At 37.4% G+C, this 20,050-nt stretch overlaps 2 pseudogenes; both read left to right on the plus strand.

Moving 5' to 3' along the window:
- The first annotated feature begins 707 nt into the window (after positions 1 to 707).
- Positions 708 to 4,961, plus strand: LOC116130974 (annotated as a pseudogene).
- An 8,077-nt stretch (positions 4,962 to 13,038) lies between these two features.
- On the plus strand, positions 13,039 to 19,161 carry LOC116130976 (annotated as a pseudogene).
- The last annotated feature ends 889 nt before the right edge of the window (positions 19,162 to 20,050 follow it).

Below are 20,050 nucleotides of genomic sequence, written 5' to 3' on the forward strand. Positions count from 1 at the left end.
CTTGCGGAAGGTTGAAGTTTGATGGTGATTCAGGATGTTTTGAGTGAGTTTGTTAGATGCTGGTTTGTTAATGTAGCTCTGATACCATGTTAGTGTTTAAGCTAATGCCGGATGTATCAAAGAAAAAGGGAACAGAAGAGAACTGATTCAAATTCATTAACCAACAAAAACCTGCATATAACATGCTTTGGCTTACTGTTACAACCACTGTCAGTAACTTTTACATAATCTCAGCTAATCCACACACATCTAACAACCACATTACAAAATTAGCTGAGTCATCAAATTCAAAATTAACACTTAAGTTTGCAATAAGGCTTAAACTACTGAACTCAGAAACAGCACCATGCACGTCACCTGTACAGCAGCAAAATAGCTTCAAACTTTCAGTTTCAGCAAACCATACTTCCAGCACAGCATCAACCTTCAACAAGGTTTTATCAGCTAAGGCAAGGCTGAAATCAATCTATGAAAGAGAGCTAATGGCTTTGGTTTTAGCTATCCTTAAATGGAAATATTATTTATTGGGGAGGAAATTTATTGTTAGAACATATCAGAGAAGTCTACATTTTCTATTGGGGCAGCGATTGACTACTCTAGAACAATAAAAATGGTTGTCAAAACTACTGGGGTTTCATTTTGAAATCCAAATTCGACCAGGAGCTGAAAACTGTGCAGCTGATGCCCTCTCTCGGTGGATATCTCCTATGGAGTTGCAGGCTCTGTCTGCACCTTTCATGGTGCAGGAAGATGACCTTGAGAAAGCAGTGCATTCTGATGTTAAGTTGCAAAGGATAATTACTTACTTGTTTGCTGATGAGAAGTCACATTTGGGTTATACCTTACAGCATGGTTGTTTGTTCTTCAAGGGCAGGATAGTTTTGCCTAAAGATTCGCATTGGCCCAATCTATTTTTGAAGGAGTTCCACAGTTCACCTTGTGGTGGACACTCTGGTTTTTATAAAACCTTCAAACAGTTGGCCTTGAATGTTTTTTGGGAGGGCATGAAGAAAGACGTACAAACTTTCGTGGCTGGTTGTGATGTTTGCCAAAGGAATAAGTATGAAGCATTGTCTGCAGCAGGTTTATTGCAACCCTTGCCACTGCCTTCTAAGGAATAAGTATGAAACTTTCGTGGTTTTTATTGCAGTTTTAATGGTATTTTGCAAATTTGATTTCCTTTCCTAAGAGTTTATTTTTTATAGGACTACCAGGGAGAGTTTTTCTTGTAACTCTAGGATTTAAGTATGTATTGTCTACATGCTTTTCTGCACTATCTTTTGCTTTTTGCACTTACAGCTTGCTACAATTTCTGGGATTCTTAACGATGTAAGGTTTCTTTTGACAACATAGTCTGACTGTTTGTTCATTTTCCTACGATTTTTATACAGTGATTTGACCTTTAACAAGTTGGAAGGAGAAATCAGTAGCACAGAAGTACACCCAAATTTCATGTAAGCAATGACATATTAAAGTCTTGTATTTTCAAATGGATTTGTTGCACTTTTATCATAAAGTATTATCTTATATTAAATTGTTTCATGTGGCTTCTTATCAGCTTCCTCAGTCACAGCATGTTGACTGGAAACATACCAGGTTCATTCCTGACCAGCACAGGAAGCTATATGTATGTTCCTAAACTTAGAGCTTGGATTCCATGTTTGGATGCTTGCCATACAAATATTTTGTTTTTAGTTCTAACTATTTCTGTCAGGTTTCAATTTAGAGGTTCAAATAATTAATAGTAAATTCTTGGATTATCTTTGCACATATAGTCGTTTGCCTTGTGTTTTATGTGTGTGTATATATACTCTTCTGTGATTGATTTTTCAATTAATGGTATTGTCATAATTCTGGCAACAGATAACTACTTGTTGCATCTGTATTGAACGCCACAGTGGCAAACAATACCCTGCAAATCCGCTTGTGTTGGGCTGGGAAAGGGACTGTATATATTCCAAATTCTAGAAATTATGGTCTTCTCATATCTGCTATTTCTGTATGTCGTGGTAAGTCATGCATTTTTTTAATCAGTCTTCCTTCCAAGTGAGCTGCTAGTGTTACAACTTTGGTCCTTCGGGTCATATTGATTTGTCCACCGGTTACATAGTATGGACGGAGAAACAATTTAAACCTACTTTGTTCTGTTATATGACTTATCTAATCTCGTGGAAAGACATTCGAGTATATTAGATGAAAATTGGAGTTATATATTGTTCAGTGGTCACCAAATCAATTATAAACATAATCATGGTTTGTACTCATAAGTAAGATAGTTTCCGCTCTCTTGAGTGGTTTTTCTACTTGATGTGTAAAAGACATCTCCCAAATCAAGTGCTAACCCTCTAAAATGTTTCATATATATACTATAATAGTATAATACTTGGGTTTGTTGAATATATTTTCCTTCACCACCTTAATTTGTTCTCTGATAAGCATAAGCTTTTGGTGTTAATTTCAGGTTTCAGATCAAATTGTGACGGTGAGAAATAAACAACTATGTTATAATGATAAGTTTTCTGCAACTAACAATGTTTACTATGATTTCTTTTAATAGTCATCCCTTTCTTGTTTCTTCTTGGCACAAATATGACTTACCTGAGCCTAAAGAAACAAATAATGTACCTATTGTGATTGGAGTTGTCATTTTGGTGTTATGCATTCTTCTTATCATCCTGGGTTTCTTCTCTTGGAGATATATACTATTTTCAGCATCAAAACACAGGAGAACAAGGTATGGGCTAAATCTTATGTTTTATTCAAACTTGAGCAATAAATAAGTGAGTGCATGCCACGAACAAATGCATTATAAGTACAAAACAGTTATACATAGTTTTGGCTCAGTTGTCCTACAAATCATAATATGACTTGTAGATGATCTCTCTTCTCATTCAATGTTACTGGGCAGATCTTAAGGGGCTAGATGCCTAGATCTACAAACAGGAACCTTCACTTTCAGACAGCTAAGAGCTGCTACTAACAATTTTGATGCTGCTAAAAAGTTTGGAGAAGGTGGTTTTGGATCAGTATACAAGGTACTAAACAACTATATTTTTATTGAAGAATGATAATCCCAGTAGTGTCAATGCAGTAGAAAATGTTTATACATATATACCATTGAGAAACAATATCCTTGAAATTGACATCAAAAAGTTTATTGTGAGGGAATTTACTGGATGACCTTTGGCTATGGTTGATGAAAAATCTAAATATTTTGTATTTCATTTTTGAACCTCAATGATGCAATAACAAATGTTGAAAATTAAAAAAAGAGCACACCTAGTCAAGGGGCATACCCCTCATAATCATAGTGAAAGAAGACAAAGTAAAATATATATATTCAAATCCTACTCAAAATATCAGCAAAGGAAAAGACAATGTCCTTCAACAATTAATAAGCAAAAGATCAACCTCGTCTTTAGTTTCTTTTCTCAACCAGGTTTAAAACTTTCTCTAACAAATTCAAAAATTTTATTTTGAATAATATGTGGAAGTAAGGCACTTATTATATATCTTCACTCTTAAGGGTACTTTGTTCATTTGATACCGCTATTTTAGCTTAGCAGCTTAGATTGTTTAATTCAGTAACTTTATGTTGGATTTCATAACTAACACTCAATTAGTCAGTTTTAAGCTATTTAATCACACAATTCAACATTTAGTGTAAGATTGTAGATATGAACTTGTACATATAATATTTACTCAATGCAGGACCAACTATCAGGCGATACTGTTGTTGTTGTGAAGCAGCTTTCTTCCAAATCAAGGCAAGGAAATTGAGAGTTTGTGAATGAGATAGGCCTGATTCCTGGTTTGCAACACCCAAATCTTGTAAAGCTTTTTGGATGTTGTGTTGAAGGAAATTAGCTATTGTTGGTTTATGAGTACGTGGAAAATAATTGTCTTGCACATGCACTTTTTGGTAAGTAGGGTGATGTTTGAATTGCTTTTGCATAAAGGAATACTTTCTGTTAATACATTTGTTGATTGGTTAATTGGATTGATATTTAAGTAGGTGTTCTCCTCTTCAGAGCTTTTTTCAGCTCGGTTGGGTGAAAACCAGGAATCAGGCCTACGTAAAAAATCAACACTCAGGATAGTTCACAGAGACATAAAAGCTACAAATGCACTACTTGACTGGGAATTAAATGCTAAGATTTCAGAGTTTGGATTAGCTAAGCTCAAAGAAGAGGAGAACACCCATATTAGCACTAGAGTTGATGGAACTATGTGAGCTACACTAAACACTATTGTAGAACATGATTTCTAATCTCAAAATATATAATGTTGTGTGACGGTTTAAGTTTTTGACATTTTGAATGATTTTAGAGGCTATATGGCTCCAGAATATGCACTATGGGGTTACCTCACAGAAAAAGAAAATGTTTATAGCTTTGGGGTGGTTGCTTTGGAAATTGTTTGTGGGAGAAGCAATGCAAGTTACAGGGCGCAAAATGGATGTGTTTGCCTTCTTGATTGCGTAAGTTTCATGTGAATATATGATTGTTGCTATGTATGGTTTTTAAGTTTTTTGTTTTTGTTTTTTTTGGGCTTGAATGCTTGTAGACCTTAATTTGCAACAGAAAGGAAACTTGATGGAGATATTGGATCCAAAGTTGGAGTATAAGTTTGACAAAGAAGAGGCTGAAAGAATGGTAAAAGTGGCTCTATTATGCTGTAATGCATCTCCAACACTGAGGCCTACTATGTCAGAGGTGTTTAGTATGCTTGAATCACAAACCATCATTCAAGAAGTGATCTCATTTCCTAGCATCTATGGTAGTGATTTCCAATTACAACAACTTGACCAGAATTCAAGAGGATGCTCGGCCACCCCAAACTTTTCTTCAGATAAGACGTGGGTCGGATCTTCCACCACATCTGCACATGATCTCTACTCTATCAATTTAGAGTGCATAATGTCACGACCTAACTTCTTTGCTAAGTTCGTGCGGCCTTAACCCTTCAAAAATGAGTTAAGCAGCCTAACGCTCACACAAACTCACAGGCTAAAAGTATACAAATGAGAGAGAAGTTTAAGAAAATATAAACTCTGTATTGATGGAATTCAAGTTATGAACTTTACAAAGGAGGGGTGGCCTATTTATAGGCTAAACCTCCTCAAAGAAATGACTACATACATTGTATACTTAATCCTTAAGTAAACTTAATCCTTAAGTAAACATTAGGTGGCAACCTTAGGTGGATGGATAAGCATTATCCTTTAAGTTCCTTTGCCACTAAGTTTACTTAGCTACGAAGTATACTTAGCCACTAAGCAACGTGCAGCACACTTGAGTCACCAAGCAAGCTGGTCGTGACATTCTCCCACACCTAATGCTACGACACCCTCGTCGCATTATCCTTATAGTGCAGGATTAAGTCTTTGAATTGCCATAATGAGTCTTCGATCTCCCAACTGGCTTCGGCACCGGGAAGTCCCTTCCATTTGATGAAGTATTCCCGATAATTTGGCACACCATGTCGGCGAATGACTCTGTCAGCAAGTATTTCGTCAACCTCTTTGTCAAAGGATGTTACAATGGCTGTTGGTGCTCGTTTAGAGACTCCTCGGGATGGCTCCTCCGAGTCTTCATGAAATGGCTTTAGCAAGCTTACATGAAAGATCCGGTGTATCTTCAGTTTTGGAAGGAGTTGGAGTCGATGCAAAACTTTACTGATGCGTTGTATCACTTGAAAAGGCCCTTCATATTTGCGCACTAGGCCCTTATGCACTTTTCTCAAAGTCTTGAATTGTTGCGGTAGTAGCTTTACAAGGACAAGATCACCTTCTTGGTACTCAACGTGCCTCCTTTTCTTGTCTGTCCACTTTTTCATTCTCTTTGCTGCCTTATGTAGAGCAGCACGAGCAAGTTCAGTTTGTTTGTGCCATGACTTGGCCAACCTGAAGGTTGCGGGGCTCTTCCCATCATAGCGGGTGGCTAGGAAAAGAGGTGTTTTCGGCTGTCGTCCCATGATAATCTCAAAAGGACTCTTGTTGGTTGCCTCGCTCCGCTGCAAGTTGAATGAGAATTGGGCTATGTCAAGGAGCTTTGCCCAATCCCACTGGCTAGCACTCACATAGTGCCGCAAATATAACTCTAACAGTGCATTGATGCGCTTGGTTTGCCCATCAGTTTGGGGATGAAAACTAGTTGAGAAGTCTAGGTTTGATCCCAACATTTTGAATAACTCTGTCCAAAATCTCCCAGTGAACCGAGGATCTCGATCACTGACTATGCTTGTTGGAATGCCCCATAACTTGATGACGTTGCGAAAGAAAAGCTTGGATGTCTCCTCTGTTGTACAATCGATGGATGCGGGGATGAATGTGGCATACTTGTTAAACCTGTCCACAATGACTATTATGCTCCCGGACCCTTCAGACTTTGGCAAACAAGTGATAAAGTCCATTGAGACACTCTCCCACGGTCTCTCGGGCATGGGTAATGGTTCTAGCAAGCCTGCTGGTTGTTGTTGCACTACCTTGTCTTGCTGGCAAACAAGGCACGTACGCACATACCCCTCGATGCTATCCTGCATCCCAGGCCAATAGTAGGCAGACTTTAGGAGAGCAAGAGTACATCTCATTACCTGGATGGCCTGCCCACAAGGAGTCATGACACTCCTTGATCAATTCTTTACTCAGATTGTCCCATCTCGGGATGTAGAGGCGATTGCCTTTGGTGTAGAGTAAGCCATCAGTTAACCAAAACCTCCGGGTTTTCCCTTCTTCCACTAAGGCAATGATGTTTCGAGCCAATGGCTCATGCTGGAGTCCTTGCCTGATCATGTTAGCCAATGCACTTGTGACTTGACTGATGCTTGCCAACTCGGCCTTGCGGCTTAGTGCATCTGCTACCACGTTGGTCTTCCCCGGTTTGTACTCCAGGACATAATCAAACTCGGCAAGAAAGTCCTGCCATCGTGCTTGCTTCGGACTCAACTTCTTTTAAGTTTGAAAATAGCTTGTTGTGATGTTATTTGTCAAAATAACAAACTTAAACCCCAGTAAGTAGTGCCACCACACTCTAAGACAATGGATGATGGTTGTCATCTCTTTTTCTTGCATGGTGTAACGCCGCTCAGTCTCATTAAGCTTTCGACTCTCGTAAGCAATCGGATGCCCATTCTGCATGAGTACCCCCCCTATGGCAAAGTCAGATGTGTCGGTGTGCACTTCATATGGCTGAGTGTGGTCTGGTAAGGCAAGCACTGGTTCCATGCTGATTGCAGTTTTCAACTCATCAAAGGCTGTTTGACATTCATTTGACCATTCCCATGGCTTGTTCTTCTTGAGTAAGTCTGTCAATGGGGCTGCCTTTGCCAAGTAGCCTTTGATGAACCGGTGATAGTAGTTAACTAATCCCAGGAAGGATCGTAACTCCAGCACCTTGGTGGGTGTTTCCCACTCCTGAATAGCCTGCACTTTTTCATCTTCCATCATAAGCTGCCTATCCTTGATCTTGTGACCCAAGAACATTACTTCCGACTTGGCGAAAGAGCATTTCTCCTTCCTGATATACAGCTTGTTGTCTCACAGTACTTGGAACACTTTCCTTAGGTGGTGCACATGCTTCTCCCAAGTTTTGCTATGTACTACTATGTCATCTAAGTAAACGACCACAAACTAGTCGAGATATGGATGGAATATCTTATTCATTAAAGTACAAAAAGTAGCAGGTGAATTTGTTAGACCAAATGGCATAACTAAAAACTCATAAGACCCATACCTTGTGACACAAGTGGTCTTTGGCTCGTCGCCTTCAGCTATGCGCACTTGATAGTAGCCTGACCGCAGATCCAGCTTGGTAAAGTAGCAGGCATGCCCCAACTGGTCGAAAAGATCAACAATCAAAGGAATGGGATAGCTATTTTTCACAGATACCTTGTTGAGTGCTCGGTAGTCTATGCACATCCTTAAGGAACCATCCTTCTTCCTTTGAAATAAGACCGGGGCGCCATAGGGAGCTTTGGAGGGCTTGATGAACCCTGTATCTAGAAGTTCCCGCAACTGCCTTCTTAGCTCGGCTAGCTCCGGTGGTGCCATTCAATAAGGACCCTTAGCAGGTGGCTTGGCGCCTGGCTCTAGCTCAATCTGATGATCTACCTCCCTTCTAGGTGGTAGCTCTTTCGGCAGCTCATTTGGTGAGACATTAACAAACTCTTCGAGTACTTGTGTTACTTCCCGGGGCACTGCCTCTGGTAGGATTGGTTCCTCATCATCATACTGCTTGAGGATGGCCAAGTAACTTTCCTTCTTTCTATTGACGCCTTTCTTGAACTGCATGGCCGAGAGTATTGTTGTCTCTGGTTTGGTAGAGCGGCTAGTAGGCAACACACAAGCTTGCTCCCCGTCCATTATACACATGGTGTTGGTTGATGGCAAGGGAAATGCCTTGATTTGTTCCATGAACTCTAAGCCAAGGACAACTTAATAGTCATCCATTGGTGCAACTGAGAAATCTAAGTAGCCGGACCAAGTTCCCATTGTCGTTTTGACATGTCGAGCCACTCCATGTATCGGTTGTGCCATTGAGTTGACCGCCTTGATGGTGCCTCCACCTCCTGAAGCTTGGAGGCCTAGCCGGCGTGCTTCACTTACTGAAATGAAGTTGTGCGAAGCTCCCGTATCTACCATGGCTTTGGTGGCCTTCCCATTGATGGCCATATCAACATCAAGCAACCCTTTGGCTTGGGTTTTTGGTGCGGACTGGATCCCGTTGAGTAGTTGCATTGATCCCATATGTGCCCCATCGCTACTGCTTTCGGCTTGCTTGCCCTCTTGATGCTTGGCTATGAGGGAAGTGAGAGCTTTCTTCTCTGGATAGTCTTTCACCCAGTGAGGCTCGTTGCAAATGAAACAGTTGTTGTGGGGTTTGTTGGAGCCCTTCTCCCAACATTTGCCCTTGTCTTTGCCCTTGGATGAGGAATTGTCTTGGCGGGTGTCTCGATAACTCTCTTTAGATTGCCCCTTCTCTCCCGCACCTTTAACAAAGCTACCCTTCTTATCTTTGGACTTGCTGGTGTGTTCTTTTTGGTTGCTATAATCAATCAAACTTTCAGCAACTGCTATGACTGTGGCAAGGTCTTGCACTCCCCGATGCCTTAGCTTCGTTTTCACCCATAACTGTAACCCATCCATAAAGTTGAAGAGCGAATCTTTGTCGGACATCCCAGGAATCTCTAGTATTAAGTCGGTGAAGTCCTTGATGTAATCACGGATTGTCCTTGTTTGCTTGATCCTTCGCAAGCGAGCTCTTGCCTCATCCTCGGCATTTTCCGGGTAAAACTGCCGCCTAAGCTCTTTCTTAAAATCATTAAAGGTTGAGATAGTGCAAATACATTTTTCAATGTCTCCTTCTCTTCTCCTCCACCATAGCCTTGCGGTGTCCGTAAGGTAGAGGACTGCAGTTTCAATCCTCGAGCTTTCCTCTGTGACGCCTACGGCCCAAAGTACTTGTCTAGTCCCCACAAGAAGTTGTCAACCTCTTGCGCCTTGCGTGAGCCACCAAAGCTTTTAGGCCTTGGTATGTCAATTCTTTCGTTTGCTGCTGATCCTTGCAACCATGGCGCGCTTGCATCGTGCTAAATCAGCTTGCACCTTGTCTAAGTGAACAAGGGTGCTGTTGACTTCAGTTTGGAACACATGACAGGTTTTGGCAAGCTCCCTTTCGAACTCCTCACGGATTTTCCCTATTTCCGCCCTTAACGACTCCTCCATTTGAAGCAACATGGCTTTCGCGACAGTGTGAGTTTCGGACACCTCCGTCTCTAGATCATCCACCCAATGATCTAGCTCATCCGACTGCACGCTCACCCTTTCTTCTATACGAGATAGGCGTGAGTCAAAACTAGAAATAAAGTCTTTGGACTTACCTCTCTTCCTTGAGGGGTTGGGGTTAGGGTCGACTTTCTCCGAGCGACCACATTCTTGGGAAGCCTCCATCTCAGCCGTCTTGGATCCCTTTGTTGAAGCGACAGTGTCTTTCACCATTGAATAAAAATCGAGGTTATGCTAACCGAAGCTCTAATACCACTTGTCACGACCTAACTTCTTTGCTAAGTTCGTGCAACCTTAACCCTTCGGAAATGAGTTAAGCAGCCTAACGCTCACACAAACTCACAGGCTAAAAGTATACAAATGAGAAAGAAGTTTAGAGAAAATATAAACTCTGTATTGATGGAATTCAAGTTATGAACTTTACAAAGGAGGGGTGGCCTATTAATATGCTAAACCTCCTCAAAGAAATGACTACATACATTGTATACTTAATCCTTTAGTAAACTTAATCCTTAAGTAAACATTAGATGGCAACCTTTGCCACTAAGTTTACTTAGCTACGAAGTATACTTAGCCACTAAGCAACGTGCAGCACACTTGAGTCACCAAGTAAGTTGGTCGTGACAATAAGGAACCTTACATCAACAGAGGATCTCTGTCCACTCAATTCTGAGACCATATCTTTGAAACCTAGTGGGAGTCCTTTTGCTTTACATAACGGTTCTAGAGTTTAATTTATGTAAGATGAACTATATAATTACAATAAAGATTAACTCACAACCTAATATTACAAACTTTATCTCACAATCTTGATGTGACAGTTCGCAATTGGTCATATTGTAATTAGGTAGGCGAGACCCATTTTGGGCAGGCGAGACCCATTGCAAGTTGAACAATTGCGAACTGTCACATCGGGGTTGTGAGATCGTGCATTAAGTGTAGTATATGATTTTTAGTCCTCTAAGGCCAATATGTAAATTGAGACACCTAGTAATTTCTAAATCCTCAAATTTTAATAAATTAATGGATATAATTTAGTATGAAAATTTAAGTTTCTATAGTCTAGAACTTTTGATTTATACTATATTATTCAGTTATAAAATTGAGCTGGTATGTATATGGTATTTGCTGCATTAGTCATAATTTATAAACAACGGTCAAGTTCAAAACGTGGAATATAGAGTTAGGTTTTAGACCGGAAATGAAGTAATTCTTGAGTTAGATTCACAAATAGGACCAGGATATCATTATTTATCAATAATCATCATTGGAAGACTTGGAATTTAACAAAAAAAACTCATTGAATTTTTCTAGTTTATTTTCTGTGTGCTAATGCTAATAATGTTTTCGTTTGTTTGAATGTATATAGTCGTTGGGTTGGCTAGCTCTTGGTCTTTATTTAGGGTTATAATTTAAGTTTATTGCGTGTGTAAAGGCTTAATTAGGAAAATTGAACACTACTAATTTGGTTATTAGGTGGTGAAGTTAGGAAAATTGAATGTTTATAGCCGTGCGAGATATATTATATATACAAACAAATAACTCATATTTAATCAAACGCATAACTTCATCGCAATCCATGGTCTTATTTGGTTTATTTGTAATCAAATGATGAATTAATTAGACCTTGTTATGTTTATATTGTTTATTGGAAACTAAAAAAAAAAAAAAAAAGGAAATTACCATTAAACTTTCGGGTCATGCAATTGTGATGTTGAAAATTGAAAGTTTTAGCGTATAGAATGTGGTAATAATAAAAACCTACAAATAAATCCCAAGAGGTTGGCCTGACGGTTAAGGAGGTTTGTTCATTTCTTTGAGTTTTCAAGTTCAAAACTTAAGCCACCTACCACAATAACATTATGGTTTATTTGATCATTTGATCTTGTATGGTATTTAATGAATCTCGAGAATTAATTGAGGTGCACCCAAACTAGCTTGGACACTCCTGTTAAAAGAAAAATAAAAAAATAAAGAGCCTTCAAATAAATTGAACTAGAATTTATTTGCTTATGTGGAAAATTCTTAGCCATAGCTTTGACCATATTATTTATAGTACTTAGTAGCCAAATTAAGTTCGATTCATCGGAAATTATGAGTTAATAAAACGATAGAAAATTGCAATTAGTGTGGCATTAAAGCCCATGCAGATACAAATGACATTTCATTATCAATTTAAATATCTTAAATGACACGTCCTTCCATACCATTTCCATCTTGATAGTGATCCATATTCTATTTATTGGGTAAAATTAGAAATGCTAATTTTAAATGAAAATCATGATGTTCATAAATTAGAATCACTTGATTAGTAAATATGGTAAAGATTTAAGAGAAAAGGAGCTAAGTGATGAAAAATTGTTGTAAAAGCAGAACCACTCATAAATAGGATAATCTTAACCTTATTAGACAAAAACCTTGACTAGGGTGCCAACTATGTTATAGCATTTTCTTAGTGGAAGAATAGACATATTTATTGTCCACATGATCAAGGGGCAAGTTGTAGAAATTTTATGTGTAGAAGTTCTCAACAAACAACAAAATATTAGAAATTTTGTGTAGAAATGGAGGTCAGTGATGAAAACTTGTTGTAAAAGCAGAATCACCCATAAGAGGATAATCTTTATTATCCTATTAGACAAAGACCTTGACTAGCGTATCAACTACATTATAGCATTTTCCTAGTGGAAGAATCGACATATTTATTGTCCACATGAGCAAGGGGCAAGTTGTAGAAATTTTATGTGTAGAATTTGTCAACAAACAACAAAATTGTAGAAATTTTATGTGTAGAAAGGGACATCAATGATGAAAATTTGTTGTAAAAGCAGAACCACCCATAAAAGGATAATCTTAACCCTATTAGATAAAGACCTTGGCTAGCATGTCAACTACGTTATAGCATTTTCCTAGTAAAAGAATCGACATATTTATTGTCCACATGAGCAAGGGGCAAGTTGTAGAAATTTTATGTGTAGAATTTGTCAACAAACAACAAAATTGTAGAAATTTTATATGTAGAAAGGGATGTCAGTGATGAAATTTTGTTGTAAAGCAGAACCACCCATAAGAAGATAATCTTAATTATCCTAATAGACAACGACCTTGACTAGCGTGTCAACTACGTTATAGCATTTTCTTAGTGGAAGAATAGACATATTTATTGTCCACATGATCAAGGGGCAAGTTGTACAAATTTTATGTGTAGAATTTCTCAACAAACAAAAAAAATTGTAGAAATTTTATGTGTAGAAATGGAGGTGAGTGATGAAAATTTGTTGTAGAAGTAGAACCACCCATAAGAGGATAATCTTAATTATCCTATTAGACAACGACCTTGACTAGCGTGTCAACTATGTTACAGCATTTTCTTAATGGAAGAATAGACATATTTATTGTCCACATGATCAAAGGGCAAGTTGTAGAAATTTTATGTGTAGAATTTCTCAACAAACAAAAAAATTGTAGAAATTTTATGTGTAGAAATGGAGGTCAATGATGAAAATTTGTTGTAGAAGCAGAACCACCCATAAGAGGATGATCTTAATCCTATTAGACAAAGACCTTGACTAGCAGGTCAACTACGTTATAGCATTTGATTAAATGTCCTACTCTGCAAAGAATCAGACTTCCATTGTTTAACCTAACATCATTTTCATTGTGGAAGAATAGGCGTATTTTTTTTCTACATGTTCAAGGCGCAAGTTGCAGAAAATTTATGTGTAAAATTCCTCAACAAACAACAAAATTGGAATTGGAGACTTTTCAAGCACCAATGTCTTGAAAAACTTACAAGATCCTGGCTATACACATGATCAAGGGGCATTTTCTAGCGTGTCAACTACGTTATATCATTTTCTTAATGGAAGAATAGACATATTTATTGTCCACATGATCAAGGGGCAAGTTGTAGAAATTTTATGTGTAGAATTTCTCAACAAATAAAAAAAATTGTAGAAATTTTATGTGTAGAAATGGAGGTCAATGATGAAAATTTGTTGTAGAACTAGAACCACCCATAAGAGAATGATCTTAACCCTATTAGACAAAGACCTTGACTATCAGGTCAACTACGTTATAGCATTTGATTAAATGTCCTACTCTGCAAAGAATCAGACTTCCATTGTTTAACATAACATCATTTTCATTGTGGAAGAATAGGCGTATTTTTTTTCTACATGTTCAAGGCGCAAGTTGCAGAAAATTTATGTGTAAAATTCCTCAACAAACAACAAAATTGGAATTGGAGACTTTTCAATCACCAATGTCTTGAAAAACTTACAAGATCCTGGCTATACACATGATCAAGGGGCATTTTCTAGCGTGTCAACTACGTTATAGTATTTTCTTAATGGAAGAATAGACATATTTATTGTCCACATGATCAAGGGGCAAGTTGTAGAAATTTTATGTGTAGAATTTCTCAACAAACAAAAAAAAAAATTGTAGAAATTTTATGTGTAGAAATGGAGGTCAATGATGAAAATTTGTTTTAGAAGTAGAACCACCCATAAGAGGATGATCTTAACCCTATTAGACAAAGACCTTGACTAGTAGGTCAACTACGTTATAGCATTTGATCAAATGTCCTACTCTGCAAAGAATCAGTCTTCCATAGTTTAACATAACATCATTTTCATTGTGGAAGAATAGGCGTATTTATTTTCAACATGTTCAAGGCGGAAGTTGCAGAAAATTTATGTTTAAAACTCCTCAACAAACAACAAAATTGGAATTGGAGACTTTTCAAGCACCAATGTCTTGAAAAACTTACAAGATCCTGGCTATACACATATTTATAGAGTTGCATTAATCATACGATGAACATTAGAGTTGTCATCTTCATGTCAGCATCTATTTCCATCAAACTCCATTCACCTGTCGATACTAGAAAACTATGTGAGCAATTAATTTGTCAATTAGACAGAGACGCTTTTAAGTCAAGTCTAATATGTCTGAGCATACATGCATCTATCATTGCTAGAGGACAAGAAACATTAGTATCCACATTAAGAGGTTGTAGAAATTTTTATTTAGTGAGTGTGACGTCAGAGGGGGGAACTTTTCAAGCCTTAAAGTATGTATTGTGAGTTGCTTATATATATATATATATATATATATATATAGTATATATATATATATCATAGTTTCCAAATTACGATATTCATACTATATACATAAACAATGGGGTTGTCAACCTTGAGAGAGTTTTTTCACTTGTTTCCCTAGTCTTTTTGTTGTTATGTCACAATATTCTTCACTAGATGCTGCTTTGATTCTACTCAAGAAGATTGGCCTTCTCAAATGGAAGCCAGCCTTCAAAACAAAGCCATATCTTCTGTCATCATGGGCTCTTTTCTGTGAATGCCACAAATACTTCTACCCACCTCAAAACTAAAATAAGCCATGTACTTGGTTTGGAGTCTTGCAACTATGTTGGAAGTATGTTGGTATTAACTTGACTAGGACAAGTTTAAAGGTACGCTTCATGAACTATCTTTTTCATTACTTCCCAATCTTGCATACCTTGATCTAAGATTGAATGAACTCTATGGTTTTTACCTTCTCAATCGGTAACCTAAAAAATCTAAAGGCCCTCTACATTTTTTATAATAAGTTATTTGGCTCTATTCCCAAGGAGATAGGCAACTTGAAGTCCCTTTCAGATTTAGATTGAGCATAAATCAATTGAGTGGCTCTTCCTCTTCCATTGGAAATTTGAGCAACTTAAAAGTTTTACCTATACACCAACAACCTTTCTGGCTCATTCCTAAGGAGATAGGCAACTTGAAATCCCTTTTGAATCTACATTGAGCAAATCAATTGAGTGGCTCTATTCCTCTTTCCATTGGAAATTTGAGCAACATAGATTTATACCTCTTCACAACAACCTTTCTGGCGCCATTCCTAAGGAGATAGGCAACTTGAAGTCTTTTTGACCTGGACTTAAGCACAAATCAATTGAGTGGCTCTATTCCTTTCCATTGGAAATTTGAGAACTTAAAATTTTTATACCTCACACCAACAACCTTTCTGGCGCCATTCCTAAGGAGATAGGAACTTGGAGTCCCTTTCGAATCTAGAACTTACATAAATCAATTGAGTGGCTCTATTCCTCCTCCATTGGAAATTTGAGCAACTTAAAAGTTTTATACCTCTACACCAACAACCTTTCTGGCCATTCCTAAGGAGATAGGCAACTTGAAATCCTTTGAATCTAACATTGACAGAAATCAATTGAGTGGCTCTATTCCTCTTCTCATGGAAATTTGAGCAACATAAAGTTTTTATACCTCTACAACAACCTTTCTGGCGCCATTCTAAGGAGATAGGCAACTTGAAGTCCCTTTGGACTGGAATTAAGCACAAACAATTGAGTGGCTCTTCCTCTTCCATTGGAAATTGAGTAACTTAAAATTTTATCCCTCCACACCAACAACCTTTCTGGTGCCATTCCTAAGGAGATAGGCAAATTGGAGTCCCTTTTGGAACTCGAATTAAGCACAAATCAATTGAGTGGCTCTATTCCTCCTTCCATTGGAAATTTGAGCAACTTAAAAGTTTTATACCTCTACACCAACAACCTTTCTGGCTCCATTCCTAAGGAGATAGGCAACTTGAAATCCTTTTTGAATCTAACATTGAGCAGAAATCAATTGAGTGGCTCTATTCCTCTTTCCATTGGAAATTTGAGCAACATAAAATTTTTATACCTCTTCATCAACAACCTTTCTGGCGCCATTCCTAAGGAGATAGGCAACTTGAAGTCCCTTTTGGACCTGGAATTAAGCACAAATCAATTGAGTGGCTCTATTCCTCCTTCCATTGGAAATTTGAGTAACTTAAAATTTTTATACCTCTACACCAACAACCTTTCTGGCGCCATTCCTAAGGAGATAGGCAACTTGGAGTCCCTCTCGAATCTAGAACTTTACAGAAATCAATTGAGTGGCTCTATTCCTCCTTCCATTGGAAATTTGAGCAGCTTAAAAGGTTTATACCTCTACACCAACAACCTTTCTGGCTCCATTCCTAAGGAGATAGGCAACTTAAAGTCCCTTTTGGACCTGGAATTAAGCACAAATCAATTGAGTGGCTCTATTCCTCCTTCCATTGGAAATTTGAGTAACTTAAAAGTTTTATACCTCTACACCAACAACCTTTTTGGTGCCATTCCTAAGGAGATAGGCAACTTGAAGTCCCTTTTGGAACTGCAATTAAGCACAAATCAATTGAGTGGCTCTATTCCTCCTTCCATTGGAAATTTGAGCGATATTAAGAGTTTGATTCTTTATAATAACAATCTTTTTGGTTCTCTTCCTCATAATATTTGTCGAAGTGGATCACTTATGTTCCTTTCCCTAAGTGAGAACAATTTTGTTGGGCGCATCTCCAAAGATCTAAGAGACTGTGCAAGCTTAATCAGAGTTCGCCTTGACAAAAACGAATTTATTGGAAATATTTCTGAAGATTTTGGCATCTATCCAAATCTATATTTCATAGATCTTAGCCACAACAAATTTTATGGTGAAACATCATCTACCTGGGGAAAATGCTCACAGTTAGGCACGTTAAACATTTCGGGGAATAATATTACTGGGAGCATGCTGCCTGAGATTCAAAACTTAACCGAACTACATGTGCTTGACCTTTCTTCAAATCATTTAATTGGAGAGATTCCAGTGGAACTTGGAAAGTTGACTTCTCTTAACAAGCTTATTTTAACTGGTAATCAACTTTCTGGAGGCATACCTCGTGAAGTTGGCTTACTCAAAGAACTTGAGTACCTTGACTTCTCCATAAATAGATTAAGCATGTCAATCCCAGTAGATTTAGGGTACTTGTCAAAATTGCATTACCTGAATTTGGGAAACAATCAGCTTAACCTCAAAATTCCATTCGAATTGGGGAATTTGTTTCAACTGACAGAACTAGATTTGAGTCATAACTTGCTCAAAGGAGAGATACCATTTCAAATATGTAATTTGGAGAGTTTGGAATATTTGAATCTTTCCTATAATAAACTTTCTGGTTTAATTCCAAGTTGCTTTCAAGATATGCATGGTTTGTCAAGAATTGATATATCTTATAATGAGTTACAAGGTCCAATTCCCAATAACAAAGTATTTCGAGGTGCTCCCATTGAAGCATTACAAGGGAATAAAGGATTGTGTGGTAATGCTAGTGGATTGGCACCTTGTAAGGCTCTCATATCACACAAAAATGTCATAGGAAAGAGGTTGGTAATCTCCTTTATTGTTTCAGGAGCACTTGCTCTTTTAATTGCGGTGACTTTAATGTTTTTTTGTTTCAAAAGGAAAAAGCAAGAGTCATCGAAACAACATAGAAGTGTGAACAAGGATGCAATTCTTTCGGTATTAACTTTTGATGGAAAAATAATGTACGAAGAAATCGTGAGTGCAACAAAGAATTTTGATGCCAAGTATTGCATTGGGAGGGGTGGATTTGGAAGTGTTTATAGAGCACAGCTTCTGTCAGGAACTATTTTGGCCATAAAGAAATTTCACTCCTTTCAGCCTGATGAGATAGAAGACCAAAAAGAGTTTTTAAATGAAATAAGGGCATTAACAGAGGTACGACATCGAAACATTGTGAAATTTTTTGGTTTTTGTGCACATTCTCAAGCCTCTTTTTTAGTTTATGAGTATCTTGAAAGAGGTAGCTTGGCCACATTTTTGAGTAATGAAGCTACAGCAAGAGAATTGGATTGGGGTAAGAGAGTAAATATTTTGAAAGGTGTGTGTAATGCCTTGTCCTATATACACCACGATTGCTTCCCACCAATAGTCCATCGAGACATATCGAGCAAAAATGTGTTGTTGGATTCAGAATATGAAGCTCATGTTTCAGACTTTGGAATTGCCAAATTTCTCAAGCCAGACTCATCCAATTGGACACAACTTGCAGGCACACTCGGATATATTGCACCAGGTATATATAATTCATTTGTTATTGTCTTGGTTGTTTTGTTACTTACATTAAAAAATAAATAAAATAAAATAAAATGGTTATGAGATATGATCTCATCATTTCTCTTTCACTTTGCAGAACTTGCTTACACAATGATGGTAACTGAAAAATGTGATGTATATAGTTTTGGAGTGTTAGCATTGGAAGTGATCAATGGAAAGCATCCGAGTGATATCATTCCTACTCTATCCTCCCCTTTCACTTGGGAGGACTTGTTGTTGAATAATGTTTTGGACAAACGCCTTCCATTTCCTCCACCTACTATTCAAGATCAATTGATAGCAATAATAAAGCTAGCAATTGATTGCTTGGATTCCAATGCAAAATCTAGGCCAACCATGAACATCGTTTCTCATATGTTTTCAGCCACAACGGATCTTCTCTAGATGCCTTCAAACAATCAAACCAGGACAACTAATTGTGAGTAGAATGTCTTCAAGCTTGCAAAAGAATAAAATAATTGGTGTTGTTTCTCTTTTGGTTAATTGTATGCATTTAGTTTCTTAGGCATGCATTTTTTTTGTTTTTGTTTTTGTTTTAATCTTTATGTATTAGCATGCTTTCAAGAGGTAAGGCTCATTATGTCCCCCTCTTTAGGTGTATTTGATTTCTTTTTTGTTTAATAAAATTCCCTCATTCCATTGAGGTTTTATCAAAATTAAAAAGTTCCAAGAAGAAATACATGTTTAACTTGCTTCAAAAAATTCGTAAAAAAAAAAAAAAAAAAATACATATTTTAATATTAAAATATGTTTAAAATATCATATATCATACCCTCCAAAGAATTTAATGTATCTAATATACTTTCTAAATTTAAGAAAGAAATATATGTATAGGCACCAGGCAAATGAATTTTAATGCCTGCCGAGTTTACAGCGTGGAACCTCATTCCAATTGCAAACTAATTAAAACAATAGCAATAACTTTAGATTAAACTATTTAAAGTTGAGTTAAACACTGAAACAAACAATAATTCCTTTCAATTTTTAAGAAGTCTAAATCAGAACATGAGAAAAACAGATGTACAAGAAAAAAAATTATTTAACCTAAAATGATATTTCTATTGTTAAGTGACGTTTAAAAATATACTTTAAAATATAAATGAGATATATTTAATAACAGAATAATGATGTTATACGTTGACGGCTAGACTTGGTCGTCGTTAACAGCCACATCTTAGTTGTCAGTCAATGGCCATATCTTGGTCGTCAGCCAACGATCAGATCTTTGACCGTAGATCTAGCATTTTTCAGCCAGATCGACGCACGACCAGCC

This window comes from Pistacia vera, unplaced genomic scaffold, assembly GCF_008641045.1.
Source record: "Pistacia vera cultivar Batoury unplaced genomic scaffold, PisVer_v2 Contig227, whole genome shotgun sequence".
Lineage (NCBI taxonomy): Eukaryota > Viridiplantae > Streptophyta > Magnoliopsida > Sapindales > Anacardiaceae > Pistacia > Pistacia vera.